Here is a 16,748-nt window from a genome sequence, read left to right as displayed (position 1 = left end):
CATAATCAGAGCCACTCATTACTTTTTAGAAGCCTCAATAAACTGTCCATCGCCTTGGACAAAAGGTGGAAACTGCAACTTTGCACGCCCCCCCCCCCAAGTGGGCAATGAAAGCTTCCATAGAACTTCGGCGGTGCCAGGGGGGAAACCGTAATTAGGCGGCAAGCCCCGGGGACCCAGGCCCTGAGGGGAATGCAGATTTGGATCTCTGACGCCGGTGGCTTGGGGGAGATTGGACCCTGGAGGAGGGAGAAGAGAGACCCAAGTGTGTGCCCAGAAGGGAGAAAAGATGGCAAAGCCAGCTAGAGACACGTACCACCCGAGCTCCATCGCTTAACCTAATTACTTCCAATCAGTGTCGTGTTTTATGCAAAGCAATCAGCTGGTGAACTTTGCTAATGAGTTCGATTTTATGCCGGATTTAGCCCTTATTACTATTTCAAAGGTGCTGTGGGCTAAGGCGGGCGGGGAGCGTAAGGGGATGCCAAGGAGAAGGCTTTCCCAAGTCACTCTTTTCCCTACCCCTTCAAAATTGGGCATTGATCTCTTCCTTGAGTTTGATTAAATTAGTAAATGTTCCAGCCGCGCCAGTGCGGGTGGTAGGCGGCCCCGTAGATCCCCGCGCAGCAGCGAGGCTGGGGCCGCGGGACCGGCTAGGGGACGGTTCCCCCCTTTCACAGGTAGGTGTCACACTTGTCCTGAATTACAAGCCTGCACTTTGCAGAGTCGGGGATTGGAGACAGTGGGCGGAGTGGGGGAGGGAGCACCACAGTCGCTTGGGGGCAGTGAGGGGAGCCCGGAACGGCCCGGAGGGCGCCCCTGCCCCCCCCCCCCGCCTCCGGCCCCGCTCCCGCACGGGCCCCTTTTTGGACAAGTGGCCTTCAAAAGTTCGAGGACACTTGCCCGGATAATGAGGCTGTTGTGGACTCGATCAGGCTTGTCGCGTTGGCACTTTTCCTGTAGCTGATTCAAGAGTCCAAGTAGCCACAAAAGTACTTTTTGCGATTTTATTTTCTCGTCTGAATCCCGCATGCTTCCTCTCAAAATGAAAAATCAGGGTGAGTCTCGATCCCGAACGAGGAAGAGACACCGCCCTGTGCCCGAGGCCCGCCAACGCTGTCGGTGTTATGGTCTCCGATTTTGCGCGGGAGAGTTGGAGCCGCGGACGTGTTTCACTTCGTGGGAAATTTTCGGCGGTCGGGGGAGGGGAGGGTTTATGGCAAAAACATACTCCGGCGAGGGGAATTAATTTGCTCTATTAAACCCAAGCCAGAGTGGAGAGAATGTGTTTGCACATAACACCGCTTTAATTAGGCTAAATCAGAATGCACATATTTGCATTTCTGCTCAAGATGACTTTAACCCTGCTTGATTTTTAACACCATCCCCCCCCCAAACTTTCACCAGAGTTTTAACTTTTGCTTTTTTTTTTTTTTAAACCCGCGACGGGGCTCCATTAACTTATTCGAATTTAAACAAGCTTGAAAACTGCCTTGTCCAGATGTTTTTGCAAACAGCAGTCGCCTTAAGAGTTTAAATTAGTGAGAAGATTCACGCCGGGAAAGTGGTTTCAAAGCTGGAAGTGCAAGTGATTAAATATGCATGAGACGATCGTATTTTATTTTGTCCCTTTAATTATAAATGATTTTTTTTTAAACAATTGAATTCCAGAGATGACTTGCCCTACCGCCACCACCCCCGCCCCCGCCCCCGCGCCCCAGCCCCCTCCACCCACCCCCGCCGACAGCCGGGTTCACAATCAGCTTTTTCCCCCCTGTTGAATATGCAGCCCCGGGAGTCACCTTCTCTTCTAAAAAAGTCAGAAGAATAGGCCAGTCCGCTCCTCTTAAGAGAGAGTTTAAGGACGACGTCAACTCCGCGGGGTTTTGGAAGCGCTGGCCCCAAACCCTGCCCAACGATTTTAAAAAGAAAATTACAGGCCTCCTTGCGTTCCCGGGAACATGCAAATGGCGCGGCGCGGGCCTCCAGAGTCCGGTCGCCGAGGCTCGGGGCTGGGAGCCGAATGCCCGCGGGGCTGCCTGGGAACCGAGCCGCGCGCCCGGGAGCCGGCGGCGCTTCTCCCCGACGGGGGGCGGTGCGCGGGGCCTCCCGGCCGGGGAGCGAAACCACCGGGTCTGCAAGGCGGCTGCCCGAGTCGCTGCCCCCGGTCCGTATCCCTCCCGCCCTTGGCCTCTGCAGGGTCTACGGGTTTCTTTGCGTACTTCGTCGTGAACACAAGCCTCCAATTAAGTCTGGGGTTCTCTCCTTGCACAGCTGGGGTTCGTGGCCAGTGGTTTCTCTGGGGTCCGGAGACTTTCCAGTTTGGGAAAGTCCGGGGTTTAGACAGTCAGATGTCTCCCGCGTTTAATCCCGGAAGTAGTTCCGTGTCTTTACTGTCCCAAGTGCGTCCTCGAGCCCCGCTTGGCCGCGTCTTGGGCCGTTTCAAAGGCACAGAGCCTCGGAGGCGCTGGGGGGCGCGGGGGGGGAGGGGGATTTCCGGCGTGCAGCGGGGTCGAGGTTTGTTCGCAGGCTTGGACTCGGGCGCGGAAGTTGCGCGAGGCCGCACCTAAGATACCTGGGTGCTGGGGCTGCGCGGGCGTTGGCCACCTGCGCTACACTGCGCTGGGTCTGGCCCCCTCGAGAAGCGCTAAGCTTGTCCCTTAGGGACTAGGTGGGCTCTATCCCAGGCAGCAGGGGCAGCGTGGGGTCTCTGCAGTCAGCCCCCTGAGGCAGCGCCAAACCGGAACAAGCCGGGTCCCTTCCCTTACCCCTCTGTGCGGGGGCCCGAGTCAATTCATGGGATTTGGGGGTGGAAGAGACCACAGCCCAGTCAATCCCCGAGGGCGCAGAAGCGCATACTGAGGACAGGCTGCAGTAAGGGGTCCTGCCTGCTCCTCGACTGGGGGTGCTAGGGCCCGAAATGGTGTTCCCTGGCCTGCGTGTGGGGCCTGCGTCGAGGCCTTCTAGTCTGCAAGCTTTTCGGGGCCTCTCATCCTGCGAGAGGTGCGCGGCCCTCGGAGGCTGGTAGGTTGCGGTGGGAGGGCCGTCCGTGCAGTTTCACAACCGGCCGTGCCTCCCAGCCCACCTGTCCCCCACAATGAGCTGCCAACTCGGGCAGGGGCAAGGAAGGGCGCTCTGCAAAGCGCCCAAAGTGAAAGGACTGTGATTGCGCTCCCGAGAGGGAGCCGGACTCGGATGCAGTTTAGGAAGGGCGCCGCCTACTGGTCCCCGGGCGCCACGCGGTTCGCAGAGAGGAGGAGTTAGGCAAGACCTGGCTGTGCCCCCCACCCCCAGCGGGGTCTTAGCTCTGAACCCCAAGCGGGTCGAACTGAAAGTGTTCCTCTGCGCCACTCTCTGCGGCTCGGGTCCCACGACCCAGTTAGTCTCGGAGATCTGGAGAGCAGGGCCCGCAGCTAGAACCGTTTTAACCCTACGGATTCCCGCCACGGTTCGGGCACAGGCACGGAAACCAGGCAGCAGGGAATTGAGAAATATGCCGACGGCTGCACCAGTGTGCGGGTGGGGGGAGGAAGGGGGCGCAGCAGTGCGCAGCCCAGGCGGTGAGCCAGTGTTTCGGCTCCGCTTCAGGTGCGCGTTTCCGTTTCTGCGGGCCTTTCCACGCCAGGGCTCCGGACGCCGCGCAGTTTTGTTTCGCCCGCGGTTTGGCACATCTGGGGTCTACCACGCAACCGGAGCCCCCAAAACCGTTTCTGTCTTTTGACCTGTGGGCTGGACCTCCATAAGAAAAGGAAAAACAAAACTACCTTCTCATTCTTAACAACCCTCCTATTTCGAAAGCATCTTTAATGAGGTCGGCGTGGCAAAGCAAGAGGCGCTCAGCTGGGCGTCCCCTTTCACCCTTCTAGAAGCGCTAAGCGCTCGTATCAACTTGGTCTCACCCTGGTGCAGAGATCTTGGGGGAGAGCGGAGGCGCGCCCTCGGCCTGCCTCTTGGAATCCCTTTCCACTCCGCCACCGAATAGGAAAATCGGGCCCGAGGGAGACCTGGCCACCTGCCCTCCTTCCAAAGTGACCAAAGCTGCGGGACTGTCCCTAGACCTACCCCGCAGGCCTCCCGCTGCGACCAGGCCAGAGTTGGGCTCCTTTTCGTTTTCGTTTAAATGCGACTGATGTCCAGGGCCCGAGGCGGGACCCAGGTTGTGGCCTAACGGAGGATCGCTTCTGGGGCGGGGATGAAGGTCTGGCTGCACCCCCTGCCCAGGCCGACTCCTCCGGGCCTCGAGGGGGTCTCTGGCCTTCTGTCGGCCGCAGGCCCCAGCTCGGGGTCCCCAGGGCCGCCCTCCAGGCTGCGCTCGTTTCCGGCGCCGGGACGAGCCCAGCGCGCACAGACGCCACTTTTCCCAGTGAAATCTGCTTTTATTTGCTCCGAGCAAACCCCGGGCTCTCAGCGCTCCCGCCTGATGGATGCAAATGTAAATGTGCACTTATTTAATTGGATCAGGCCCCAAGATAAAAGAGATAAACGGCTCCCCGTTTGCTAACTTATTTTCCGAGGCTTGCAGCGCCGCGGAGGGGAAGCTAATGAAGGAGCTGCGCGTCGCTGGGCGCTCGGGCTCTCCACGGTCAGAGCGCGCTGGCGGGTAGGCTCCGCTGGGCCTGCGGCTCCCCGTCGACCGACCTCCTCTGCATGGGCCCTGCCCGCCGGGCTGGACGCCCGTGGGACCTTCCGTGCTCCAGGATCCGAAAGTGAGAAGCGCGGCGCTGGCTTCGCGTTTGCAAATACCCCACTCCTCGCCACAATTTTCTCGGGCTCTTTCCCCTCTCCTCTCTTACCCAGCTCTCCGTGCTGGAGTCAGACTGGCCCGGCCCATCCCGTAGAAAATGCTGTCTTGCTCTCCGCGCCTGGCGTTCTCTCTCACTTCAGGTGGCCGTTTCAGAGAGAAAGACGCTAGGGCCACGCAGGAGGCTGGGCGCGGCGCACCCCCGTGCCCGCCACCGGGGTCCGGTGCAGCCGCCCTTCCTACAGAGGGACCCCCTTCTCTGTTCCCAGATGGCTCTCTTTCGGAGCCTGGAATTTCGTTCAGAATCGTCAGGAAGCCATGGATTGCCCCCTCCCCCCAATAACGTATGCACGCAGTACACACAGCTCTTCAATAATTTCAGGGGGTCTCGGGACCCCGACATCTAGACATGGGGGAGCGGGTGAAGGGCCGTTTGACTCTTCCCTCCTCGGGGCTAGAGTTCAGAACGTCAGCGCAAGCGCCTCCTCCTCAGCCACTCTCGGTCCGTTACCCAAATTGGAGCCTGGGATTTTTCCCTCCGCCAAATTTCTCTTCTGTTCGGAAGGGCTGGGGAGGAGGCGGAGGTGGGTGAGGACCGGAGGCGGACAGGAGAGCCTGCGGTGCTTGGGGGGTGTAAAGGAGCCAGGGGAAAGGGGCGCCCTAGTCGGAGACCTTCGCCAGGTAGTCCCCAGATGCTAGGCTGCGCAGGGCCGGGAGGCTGAAGCAGGGGAGGCTGGCCGGGGCTGGCCGGGTGAGGCTGGGCGGCGGGCTGCGCCCCATCTCCGACGCGCTGATGGATTGGCTTGTCAGGAGAGCTCTGTGCGCGGAGCCCATCAGAAAGCACTTACCTCGCTATACTGAAATTACTGTCTTTTCAGGGGCTAATTTGTGTAACTCCCATGGAGGGGCTTGGAGGGGGTTTGATGAGGCATAAAATGATGATTAATGAATTTATTGGCCGCTGCTCATCAAACAAGGGCTGGAGAGCTCCCGTCTGCACTGGTGGCCTGGCGGCGGCGCTCAACACAGCTGGGGTTCGGCCTCGGTGTGTGTGTGGGGGGGGTCCTCAACGCTGCAAGAGTTTTCCCCTAGCCCCTGGCCCTGGCCCTGGGCGCTCTCCTTGACCTTAGCTGCTTTCTGCTGGCCACAACCCTGCATTCAGGGCGACTCCAGCCATGCCACATCGCCCCCTGCAGGCGGGCGACTGGGGCCTGGGGAGGAGGGAGTGGGGAAGGGCTGGCTCCTGTGGATGCGGGCCCAGAGAGGGTGGCAGCCTCAGCCCCTTCATAGCTGGGAAGAGTGTGACCAGGGAACCCCAGGCATGTGGGGTGGAGTCGTAGGCTGTTGTGGCTTATTGATTGAGTGCTTGGGCCTTAGTGGCTAAGGACTGCCTCTGCAACTTACTAAGTTGTATGTCTTAGATCAGATAACCTCTCTGAACCTCAGTGGCCTCACCAGTAAAAGGAGGCCTGCAACACCCCTGGCTTTTTGAGTGGCACATAGTTGTCCTTCAGTATAGGCACCCTGCCCCCGCCAAGTCCGCTGTACCTTTGACTCCCCACGACACCCTGTCCTGCTGAAATAGTGCAGGAGAGACCTTGGCATTGACCTCTCCAGTGGAATGCTTAGATTAGCCTCCAGGTTAGTGTAGTTCTGCTTAAACTATTCTGTTCGCTTCCTCCGATGTATACTAATTGAGCACCTACACTATTCCAGATGTGCCGTCCCAGAGGCTGAGGGTACAGCCGTGAACAAAACAAAGCCCCTGCCCCCCCGGAGGGGGAGTCAGAAAGTAAACAAATGCATGTGATAATGGCTTCTCCCACTCTCCAGGTGAAGAGTATTAGCAGAAAAATGAAGTAGGGTGAGGACATGGAAGGGAGTATGCTGAGAAGTATCCATTACAAGGCATGCTTGAGCAGACACGGAAAGAAGTTAGGGCATAGGCCATGGCCATGAAGATACTGGAGGGGAGATTTCTAGGCAGAAGGAATCGCAAGTGCAAAGATCCTGAGGTAGGAACAGCCTTGAGCAACAGCAAGGGGATCCCTGTGGGAGATGATGAGGTCAAGGCAAAGCCAGGTTCAGGTTGTATAGGGCTCTATTGGTCCTGATGAGATCTTTGGGTTTCATGGTGAGAGATAGAGGAAGGAAGAGAGGGTTGGTCTCTGAGGGGAGTGACAGGATCTAACATATATCTTCAAGGCAACCCCGGGCGTGAGGAGCTGGGGCTTGGGGTGGGCAAGATGGAAACAAGGCACAGTTAGGAGATGGAAAATCTAAGGGCAGGGGGGCAGGGGGCTGAAATGCAGTCTTGGACCACGGCCGTAGCCAGAGAAGTGGGGAGAAGTGATCAGGCATCAGGTGTAGGCTATTTGTTGAAAGTAGAGTCAACAGGCTTTGCTGATGGACTGAAGGGGGGGCAGGGGGGGGATGGTGAGTGGAGCAGAGTTCTGGATGCTTCCAGGGACTTGGGCCTGAGCACCCAGGGGCTTGGGGCATGCCATTTGCTGACATGTCCTCTATAAGAGAGGAACAGGGATTGTGTGTTTTTGTTTTGTTTGTTTTTAGAGAGTGGGGGGAAAGTGGACACTATTTGACCTGCCTTCCAACTGCTTTGGCTCAAAAGAACTGCTCTAGGGGACAGTGGCAACCTGTAGAGTCCCGGGCAAACCCTAAAATGAACAGCTGCTCTTCTCTGACAGCAGATACTTTAGGGTTCTCTGACCACCACATCTCCCCTTTGATTTCTGTCTTTTCTCTCGTTCTTTTTTTTTTTTTTTTCTTTTTTCTCAGTCAGTGGAGACACTGAGGTTCAGAGAGTGAAAATGACTCGCCCAGGCTCACACAGTGAGTTTCCAGGCATCCCCGAGCTGGGTACCCAGGTCTGGCTCCCTCGGACGCCGTGTTCTGTCTGTCTGTGCCTCACCCCAGCTAAATTCTCTGGGATATGTGTATTTTAACAGAGAGCTGGAAACAAAATGCCTTAACAGAGAGGAATGAATTTATAATGGTGCAATCTCAGACACTGTGACAGGCTGTCAAGGGAGATATTTTTAGGCTGGGCCAGGAAACATCTTAGCCCTCCTCCGAGCTGCTGGAGGACGCTGCCTCTTCAGGACTCCGTGTGTGAAGTACAGATGCGGGAAACGGTACTAAGGGGCCGTCTCTCCCAGATACTCAACAGCAAGGAGGAGCTAAGACTGTTCGCCCGCGCCAAGGACAGTTTGCTTCCCTAAATAATTGCTATCTGGAAAGATCTGCTCGTTTCTTCCGTTGGAAGTGACTGTCTGCCCCCCCCCCCCCCCGACGCCTTTATCCTACATGATGCAAATGAGAATCCATGATCCTGTGGCCCATAGGTTTACAGACCAGCTACCATCGAACAGAGATCTTGAGCAGGGGACAAGGTTCCAAATCTCGTGGAACTTCATATATTTGTTTTTGAATTCCTTCCTTCCTTCTTCCTTTCTTCATGTGTCTGCTTGACTGTTTTTTGTTTGTTTTCAATTCTTGATTCCTTGCGGTGGATATATGGTCGTCAGCTTAGGCATTTTTTTTTTCTGGAAAACTCTCAGTGGCTTTTCCCCAAAGGACCCCCAGCCCCCTAGGAACAGCGTCTTGACATCTTTCCTGCAGAGTGAGACATCTGTTTAGCCCTCGATTCCAAATAGCCTCACAGCTCCACAGCATCGTAGACACCTTCCCAGCTAACTGGGTTTGACATCAGACTTACCACACAGTTGTCATTTCTGAGCCTTTTTTTTTTTTTTAGATCCCAAACCACAAGGTTTTTTTGTGTGTCTGTTAGTTTTGTTTGCTCTCTATTTGTATCCGCCATCTAAATCCCAACCCTGTGGTAACAGGCGACTCTCTCTCCAAATACTCATACGTGCAAAGACGGTCATTGGGCGTTGAGGACCGATTTTCCTGGATCACAGAAAAGCATGGATTAATGGTGACTTGGAGAAAAGGGCTCATTTAGAATAAACACCACCTCTCCACTCTCATGAAGAATGTGGTAGAAAAATCATTGGCCTGGTTTATTTTGGTCAGTGGAGTTGTTTATCTCTCCAGATTTTTTTTTTTTTTTTTGCCTCCCTTAACTCTCCTTTTCCTTTTTAATTTTCCCCTTTCATCTGGTAAACACCTGACAGGTCCTAGACCATGCAGAAGGCATGTCTGAGAAGGCTTCAAGGGACTGGAGTCTGTGGACTCAAAGAAGGAGCCCTTGCGTTTGCTCGGTGCTCCTCAATGCCCTCGGTGCTCCGAGGACCCTCCGATCCCTGCCATAACCTCCGGCCATTAGCAGCTCCCGTTTATGTAACAACTTCCTTGGAGTTCTGTCTCTGTTGACTTCTTTTGAGAGGAATATTTATACCGCTGCTCTAATGGAAAAGCAAGTATCATTTGCAAGTATCACAGAAAACAATTGTTATTTTTTAACTGTTTTTTTTAATGTTTTTTATTTATTTCTGAGAGAGAGAGGCAGCGTGAGCAGGGGAGGGTCAGAGAGAGAGGGAGACACAGAATCTGAAGCAGCCTCCAGGCTCGGAGCTAGCTGTCAGCACAGAGCCCGACGCGGGGCTCGAACCCACGAACCATGAGATCATGACCTGAGCTGAAGTCCAACACTTAACCGACGGAGTCACCCAGGTGTCCCGGAAGACAATTATAAAAAGCGATTCGTTGAATGAAGTCCTTGGTCCCTGGGCCTTGAAGGTGACCACCATCTCTCGGTTGGATCCCCCAACCCCACGCGTCTCTTTTGCAGGCCACCTGGGCACCACTTGGCCCTCCCTAACGTCATCTCACGTGGCCCCGGAGATGTGCTTACCGCCCTTTGGAAAATACCAGCCTTCGTTTTGTAGAATGGAGGCCCTGCCTTGTTCAACGTGCTTGAGCTCACGAAGCTGGTTGGGGACAGAACCACGGGTGGCTGCCTCCCGCCCCCGCCCTGCACCCCCCTCGCAGCTCCTCCTCCCTCTGCTCCCTGTGCTCCTTGCTTCATAAATCCCTTGTACTGTAATCCGCATCTCCACGTCTGGCTTGTAGGACGCAGTACCGAAATCTGGAGGATCTTGGCGAACCTGCTGGGCCATCGCTTTCGCTATCACCCCTGGGTCTGCAAGCCCCAAGCCCCTTTTCTCTTGAATGTGGGTCACTCTTTCTGGGGGGCAAGTGGCCAAGACCAGCAGCCCTGTATGCCTTTCCACACCACAAAAGGCTCTGGAGCTTCTTTCCTTCTTCAGGAAAAGGAGAGGGGGCCCAGCTTTGAGCAAAGTTGTGGGCGACGGTGGACTTGAGGGGGCAGGTGCCACCCCCCCGTGACAGGTCCCTGCCCGCAGCAGTCCCAGAGTGGCCTTTTTGTGGGAGGCTCCCACCCACGCTCCTCTTTCCTGAAGCCACCCACGGTGACACGTGGTCACCCTGTTTACTGCTGATACGTAGGGGACCGTTGGGCCCCGGGCTCTACTCTTGCCCCTTCCTCTCTTTTCTGCCCGGGTGAGGGCCCTCCGCTCAGCTCGCTCCACTGGGTCGGCCCTCCCCTCGCCCCTCCCCTCTGTGGAAGGACTTTAGAAGCAGACTGACACACCCCTCCTTTCCTCATATGCCCTCACCCCATAGGTCCCATAGATCCTTCCCAAGACCGCCCCCTCTCTGCTGCTCTGGTCTGAGCCTTCGCTGTGTGTGGCACGGACTCTCACCTAGGACCCTGACGCCACCGCCCCAGCCCCCTTTACCGACGTGGAGCCCAAAGCCTGGCGTGTCCAGAGTCCACGTTAGTGGAAATGGAAACAAACGGATGAGTCCGGTGCCAAAGCACTGGTTTGCATTTTCTGTACCCGTGGGAATTTTGAAACAGCTCTGGGCTCAGACAGATGTGAGTTCAGATCCTGACCGCAGTCTGTCACCTTGAGTGTACTCGTGAGCCTGATTAGATGGCTGAGAAACCTAAACAGAGAGGCCCAGGAGCCCTGGTGATTGAACAGGGGGGCTTCAGGGCCAGCCTAACTGGCCTCCATTCCCGTCCGTGCCATTTGCCTGCTGTACAACCCTGGGAAACGTCCTTAACCTCCCTGAAATCCCAAGCCGTCATCTGTAAAACAGGGATAAGAACAGCATCTACCTGAGAGGTGAGGATTAAATGTGACAATGTGAGCCAAGCTCCCCAAAGCACATGGTTGACACTCCATAAGTATAACCTTTTCCTCATATTACTCAATAAATATCATTTCTGTTAATGGCAAATGACTCCACCTAAGAATTTCCAAAATCATGGGGTGTGGTTTTCCCACGTCTTAACTACCTCACCTCTTTTTTTGCTGACCAGCAACAGTTAAGATGTCTAGAGTTAAGGAGGGAAAAAAGCTTATTTTAAGAATCACTCCTTGGAACATTATTTCATTACTTAAACTTTCTGCTGACTCATCGCTTCCTCGGTAACTGAGTCTTTCTTTACCAATAACCTTAATTACATCAATCACTCATTCCCCAAACCGCTGAGTAATGAGAAACTCCGAGAGGTGACACTGTGGACTTCTGTCACACAAGCAAAGGCCTGCAGAGGGGAACTCGTTTTCTTTTTTTTTTTTTAATAGCAATCTGTACTTCAAAGAGAGGAAGCATGTTTAGCTTTCATGATTCACTATCTGTCCATCTATCTCCCCATCCATTTATAATTAGCAATCTCCATAGCAGGAAAAAATGACAATTCATAGCTTCTTGAATTTAATGGAATGGAATTCGTTTCATCTTCTGACATTTTTTTCTTTTTTTTTGAATTGTAAAGCCCATGCCTCCACCTTGCGGGGGAAAGGGCTATAAAGTATACGATGGTTGAGAATTCGACACCAATTCTTTGCTGAAAGCTGCTCATCACATGCTTGAAGGGTTAACGTGTTACCTACACAATTATTTTGTTATCAATGATAATAGCCCTTACTGAGCTCCTAGTATATGCTAGTTATTATACTGAAGGTTTTACAGACGTGATCTCCGGAGGGCCTCATCAAACCTATGGAGTGGATACTATTATTATTCCCACTTTACAGATGGAGACATGAAGGCACAGAAAGATACACTTGCCTGTGCGATACAAACCCCTCGGAGTGTCTGGCCCTTATTTTCTGTGGCTCTAGATGGCTGCTTTTTGCTGCTTCAGGCAACAGCTGATTTTCTGGCTATTCGCGGCTCACTTCTGTGAGTAGAATAAGGCACCTGCTCTTTGCTAAAGCTGAAACGTTGTCTGATGCTGCAGGGAAGCAGTGACCCTTAATTAGATGAGGGTAGTAGGGTGGGTAGGGCACTTCTCACAAAATCTTGCCCCCAGATGCACGCTTTTCCTTTCTTGTCTCGCCTGTACACCGTGTCCTCTCCCTCCTGGCCGGTGACGTCTAATAGGTCTCTCTGTCTCCAGGCTTTCCCCACCTCTTTCCATCTGCATACTCTTCCCTTATTAACCAAGAGACAGTAGCCAGCGGAGCTACAGAAGGTTGTAGAGCAGAAGAGCGCCAAAAAGCTGCACTTTGAAAGATTAAAAGTCCCGTTCCCTCTCTGTCATTTGGGGCTCTTCATCACGCTGACCCCTCTCTTCTATGGAGGCCCCGTCTCCCAAGGCCCCTCACGAGCATCCTGTGCTGTGGTCCCACCGGCTAAATAAACACTCACTCCCCAAGCCCTTTCCCCTGGGGTTGGTTTCTTCGGCTCAGAGCAATCCATCTCAGTCACCTGCCTCAATCCACTCATGCTTCCGCGATTGAGCTCCAGGGCTTCTAGAAGCTTCTAGGCTTTCTCAATGGCCCCAGCCTGCCCTACTTTCTCTGCACGTGGGGCTGAGGAAGAGACAGCAGAGTGTATTGGCTCTGGAGTCAGAGAAAGTGGGGTTTGCACCCCACCTCTACCGCACACTAGCTGTGTGATCTTGGACAAATGTCTTAATTTCTCAGAGCCTGAGTTTCCCCACAGTAAAGTAATGATGACAATATCTGTGTCCTGGAAGTCTGGTTAGAATAAGTGTGAACCTGTCTGCAGAGTGTTTTGGGAAATCATTCGTTCTAGCACCACCTAGAAGGCCAGCATGTTGGAATGGAAACAAGACAGTTCCAGAAAGCCCACACTTCTGCGAGCTTTGAGCTAGCTTTTCATCTTTGCACGTGTGCTTCCGTAACCAGAGTGGTTCTAAGCTCCCAGGGTCCACTTGTCTTAAGCCAGCACTGCACTGTCTTCCCACGGCTTTGCTGTACATCTTAACATCCGGTGGGGCAGTCTTTCCTCTTGGTTTTTCGTTTTTGAACCCATCTGACTTAGCTATTTGGGGCCATTTATTCTTCAACAGCAGTTTTAAGATGAGTTTATCAAGCGTTTAAATCATTTATCCTTGTACCCTTTCCATCGAATCGGGGTGAGAGTATCCGGGTGACATTCTGGGAATACAGATCGAGAAAGTTCTATCAAGATCTGTGTCAGGCCCCCTGGGAATCTGTTCTGAGGCCAACCTGAGGGCTCCGGTGCCTTACCATGGGTGGAAGGGAAGAACAAAGGCCCCTGGTGGCTCTGAGACAGGGTCCAGAGGGCTCAGGAAGCCCAGTGTGGCCATATCCGGTGAGAGAGTTTGCCTTAGTTTTTAAATTTTTTTTTAATGTTTTATTTATTTCTGAGAGAGAGAGACAGTGTGAGCACGGGAGGGTCAGAGAGAGAGGGAGACACAGAATCTGAAACAGGCTCCAGGCTCTGAGCTAGCTGTCAGCACAGAGCCTGACATGAGCACGTTGTGACTAAGGGTGCACGCCTAGGAGCCTGGGTTCCTGTCCTCCATGTTTACCTCCCACCTGCCCCCCGACCTGCGTCAACAGCCACGCCATCTAGAAACCTGTGAATCAGCCTCAGCTTTTCCCAACTTCTCCAAATCCTCACCTCCAGCTACCAAATCTGAGTAATCTGGATTCAGATTTGGTGGATTCCACACCTCTGGCTTTTCCCTTGAATCTCGACTTTGCTTCATTTCTGCCATCACCACTGTGGTCCAGGCCACTGATCACTGTCACCTCGCAAAGGCCCGACTCCCCCCACCCCCAGCGTTAGTTCTGGGTTGATTTTCCCCACTGAAGATAGAGTGCATATATAATGATATAATTCCCTGCCTGAAATATGTAGTGGCTCCCTATGGGCCTCATACAAGGTTCAAGCTCCTAAGTAGGATGTTCCTTCAGACTTTATACTCTAAACCTGTAAAACTGTTTTCCATTTCTGTGCACTATTTGGCCCCTGGGCCTTTGCACATGCTGTTCCTTCTGCCCGGCATGTCCACACCCTCACGCTGTCCCCACCTTTCTGTAGTCAATCACTATGTAGTAAAAGGTCTGTGCTTGAAGTTTTCTCTTTCCTCAGTATTCTGTCTCTCTCTGTGCTAAAGGCATATAGCAAAGGGTCTGCAAAATATACCAGTTGTGTGACCTTGGGTATCCAATTCATTTCTGCAGTTCAGTGTGTCCATCTGTAAAAGGGACACAATCATAGTGATAAGTCCATCGCAGGTGGACACTTTGTTTTTATTTTGTTAACTTTTTAGAAGTTTATCTCTTTATCTTTTTTCTTTTTTTTTTTATTTTTAATGTTTATTTACCCTTGAGAGAGTGAGAGAGACAGAGAATGAGCAGGGAAGGAGCAGAGCGAGAGAGGGACACAGAATCTGAAACAGGCTCCAGGCTCTAAGCTGTCAGCACAGAGCCCGACTTGGGGCTCAAACCCACGAACCGTGAGATCATGACCTGAGCCGAAGTCGGATGCTCAACCGACTGAGCCACCCAGGTGCCCCAGTTTATCTCTTTATCTTGAGAGAGAGAGAAGGAGGCTGAGGGAGAGGGAGGCCAAGGGAGAGAGAGAGAGGGAATCCCAGGCAGGCTCTGTGCTGTCAGTGAGAGCCTGATGTGGGGCTTGGACTCATGAACTATTAGATCATGACCTGAGGCGAAACCGAGTCAGACGCTTAACCAACTGAGCCACCCAGATGCCCCTATTTTTTGTAAAGGAAACTCTATTCCTGATGTGTGGCTCGAACTCACTACCCTGAGATCAAGAGCTGCACACTGTACTGACTGAGCCAGTCAGGTGCCCCTGGGTGGACACTTTAAAAGTCAATGTATGATTCATTATCTCATAGGATCTGGGGGGAGGAAGGAAGGAGACAACTGCCGGCAAACTTCGTAGATCAGTGAAGGCTTTACCAGAGGTACAAGGGTCAGCTGTAGCCTTAAGGGATTGTCAGCGAGATCAGACTCCTAGCACCACAGCTGATCACTCCTTGAGGGCCATTTCCTTCTTCTTTTTCCCTGAAGGGCCCCCAACTTTGTTTGGGGGTGGCAAAGTGCCCAGCCGTGGGGGATACACTATTTATGTCTAGGCCAGTTGTGATAACTTCATTCCCCTTGGCCAGATGCCTACTTTCCCAGCATCCCTTGTGGCTAGGTGCCCATGTGACCAATTCTGACCAATGAGACGTGAGAAGAAAGCTAATCTTTCTGAATCTCAATCTCTTGTAAAATGAAGAGGTGGAATCAAAGAGCAGTAATGTTTAATCTCCTCCCCCCTTTTCCTTAAGTAGAAGACTTCCCTGTTTTGGTTCCAAACACATTTATATGTGGAATCCTAAGATATATAGCAAATAAAGTACAATTGCTTTGATTGAAAGGGAAACTAAAAGAGTGTAGGATCCCCTTCCTGGCCTCATAGCTAGCCCATGAAGCAGGTCTACAAAACAACATTTGGAAAAAGCATCTCCATACCCTGTACTGGACATGTATTTTTTTATTTGTTTATATTTTTGAACACCCATTCTAGCCTAGCATCCTGAATTTCCCTCAAGAACTAGCCTTCCCCTCCCCTTGGTCCATATAATTTTGATGAAGTGAGTTTGAGTCGCGTTCCTGGGATGGTCACATGACTTGGGTCTGACTAAACACTCCATCCCCCTGGATACAGTGATTGGTTCAGCTATGTGCACCTGACCCAGTTTGGTCCAATGAGATTGAGGCCTAGGATTAAATATTGAAAACGGAAGAGAGGTAGAAGCACTCTTTTCCCATTGGGCGTGAACCCTGGTACTATGAAATCTGAGAGCAACATCTACATGGCAGGGAACAGAGCTGAGAGGTGGAGAGAGGGCAGACTTTCGAGGCTTTGAACCCTTGGGTTAAGCTTCGCCTGAAGACAAACAGACCTGCGGCTGGATTTGGGGGGTTGTGAGTTAATAAATTCCCTCCTCTATAGTTTGAGTTTCACCTTCAATGCAACGCAAAGAATCCCAACTAGCATAGATCTGTTCCAGATTCAGAATCCTGGAAACTCTGAAAGCTACCTTTCAGAGGAGGCTGTTCACAGATTCTCCAGGTTTTCTTCTGGGCACGTGGTAGAATTGTATTTGTCCAGTCATTCTGCATGGGGAGGGCACCGTGAGATTCCCTTTGCCAATGAAACACGCAGAGAAGTGATGCATGGGGATCCTTCGAAGTCAGGGCGTGATTTACCATTCTCTTTCTCTTTCCTTCCCATAATGATGTTTCAGATGGTGGAGGCCCCATCAGCCTGGGTCCCAGACTGAGGACAACGTGGAGCAGAGAGCCCTGCTGACCCTCGTCGGATCTATACCGTGAGCAAGAAATAAACCTTTGTTGATTCAAGCCATTGCAATGTGGGGTCATTTGTTACAACAGCACACCTTAGCCTAGCCCTAACGATACACTCAGAATTCCTCTCCTTCTCCTCCTCCTTCCCCTCCCATCTCCCTCCCTCTTTCTCTCTCTCTCTCTTCCACTGCTGCCCCGCTCTGCCCAGCAGTCTTACGTAACTTTATTTCTTAACTTATCTTCTGTCAGCAGACTTGTAAAGGTTCCCACGATTGTTCATCTACTGCCTTCCCGGTGATATCCGAGTGGACACCGGCAGGAGATCACCAGCCTGCCCCAACAAAGCCGTGCCCCTGGCCTCCCTGCCAGTGCCAATCAATTAC

At 52.9% G+C, this 16,748-nt stretch overlaps 1 long non-coding RNA gene across 1 annotated transcript; it reads left to right on the top strand.

Moving 5' to 3' along the window:
- Positions 1-5,208: 5,208 nt before the first annotated feature.
- LOC120238312 lies at positions 5,209-16,391 on the top strand. Its single transcript, XR_005530179.1, has 3 exons — positions 5,209-5,243; positions 6,458-6,756; positions 16,305-16,391. It is a non-coding gene; the product is annotated as an uncharacterized LOC120238312 (long non-coding RNA).
- Positions 16,392-16,748: the final 357 nt, after the last annotated feature.

The sequence above is a fragment of the Hyaena hyaena genome, unplaced genomic scaffold (genome assembly GCF_003009895.1).
Source record: "Hyaena hyaena isolate Hyena2069 unplaced genomic scaffold, ASM300989v1 scaffold_7, whole genome shotgun sequence".
Lineage (NCBI taxonomy): Eukaryota > Metazoa > Chordata > Mammalia > Carnivora > Hyaenidae > Hyaena > Hyaena hyaena.
This window is presented reverse-complemented; position numbering and strand designations above follow the sequence as displayed.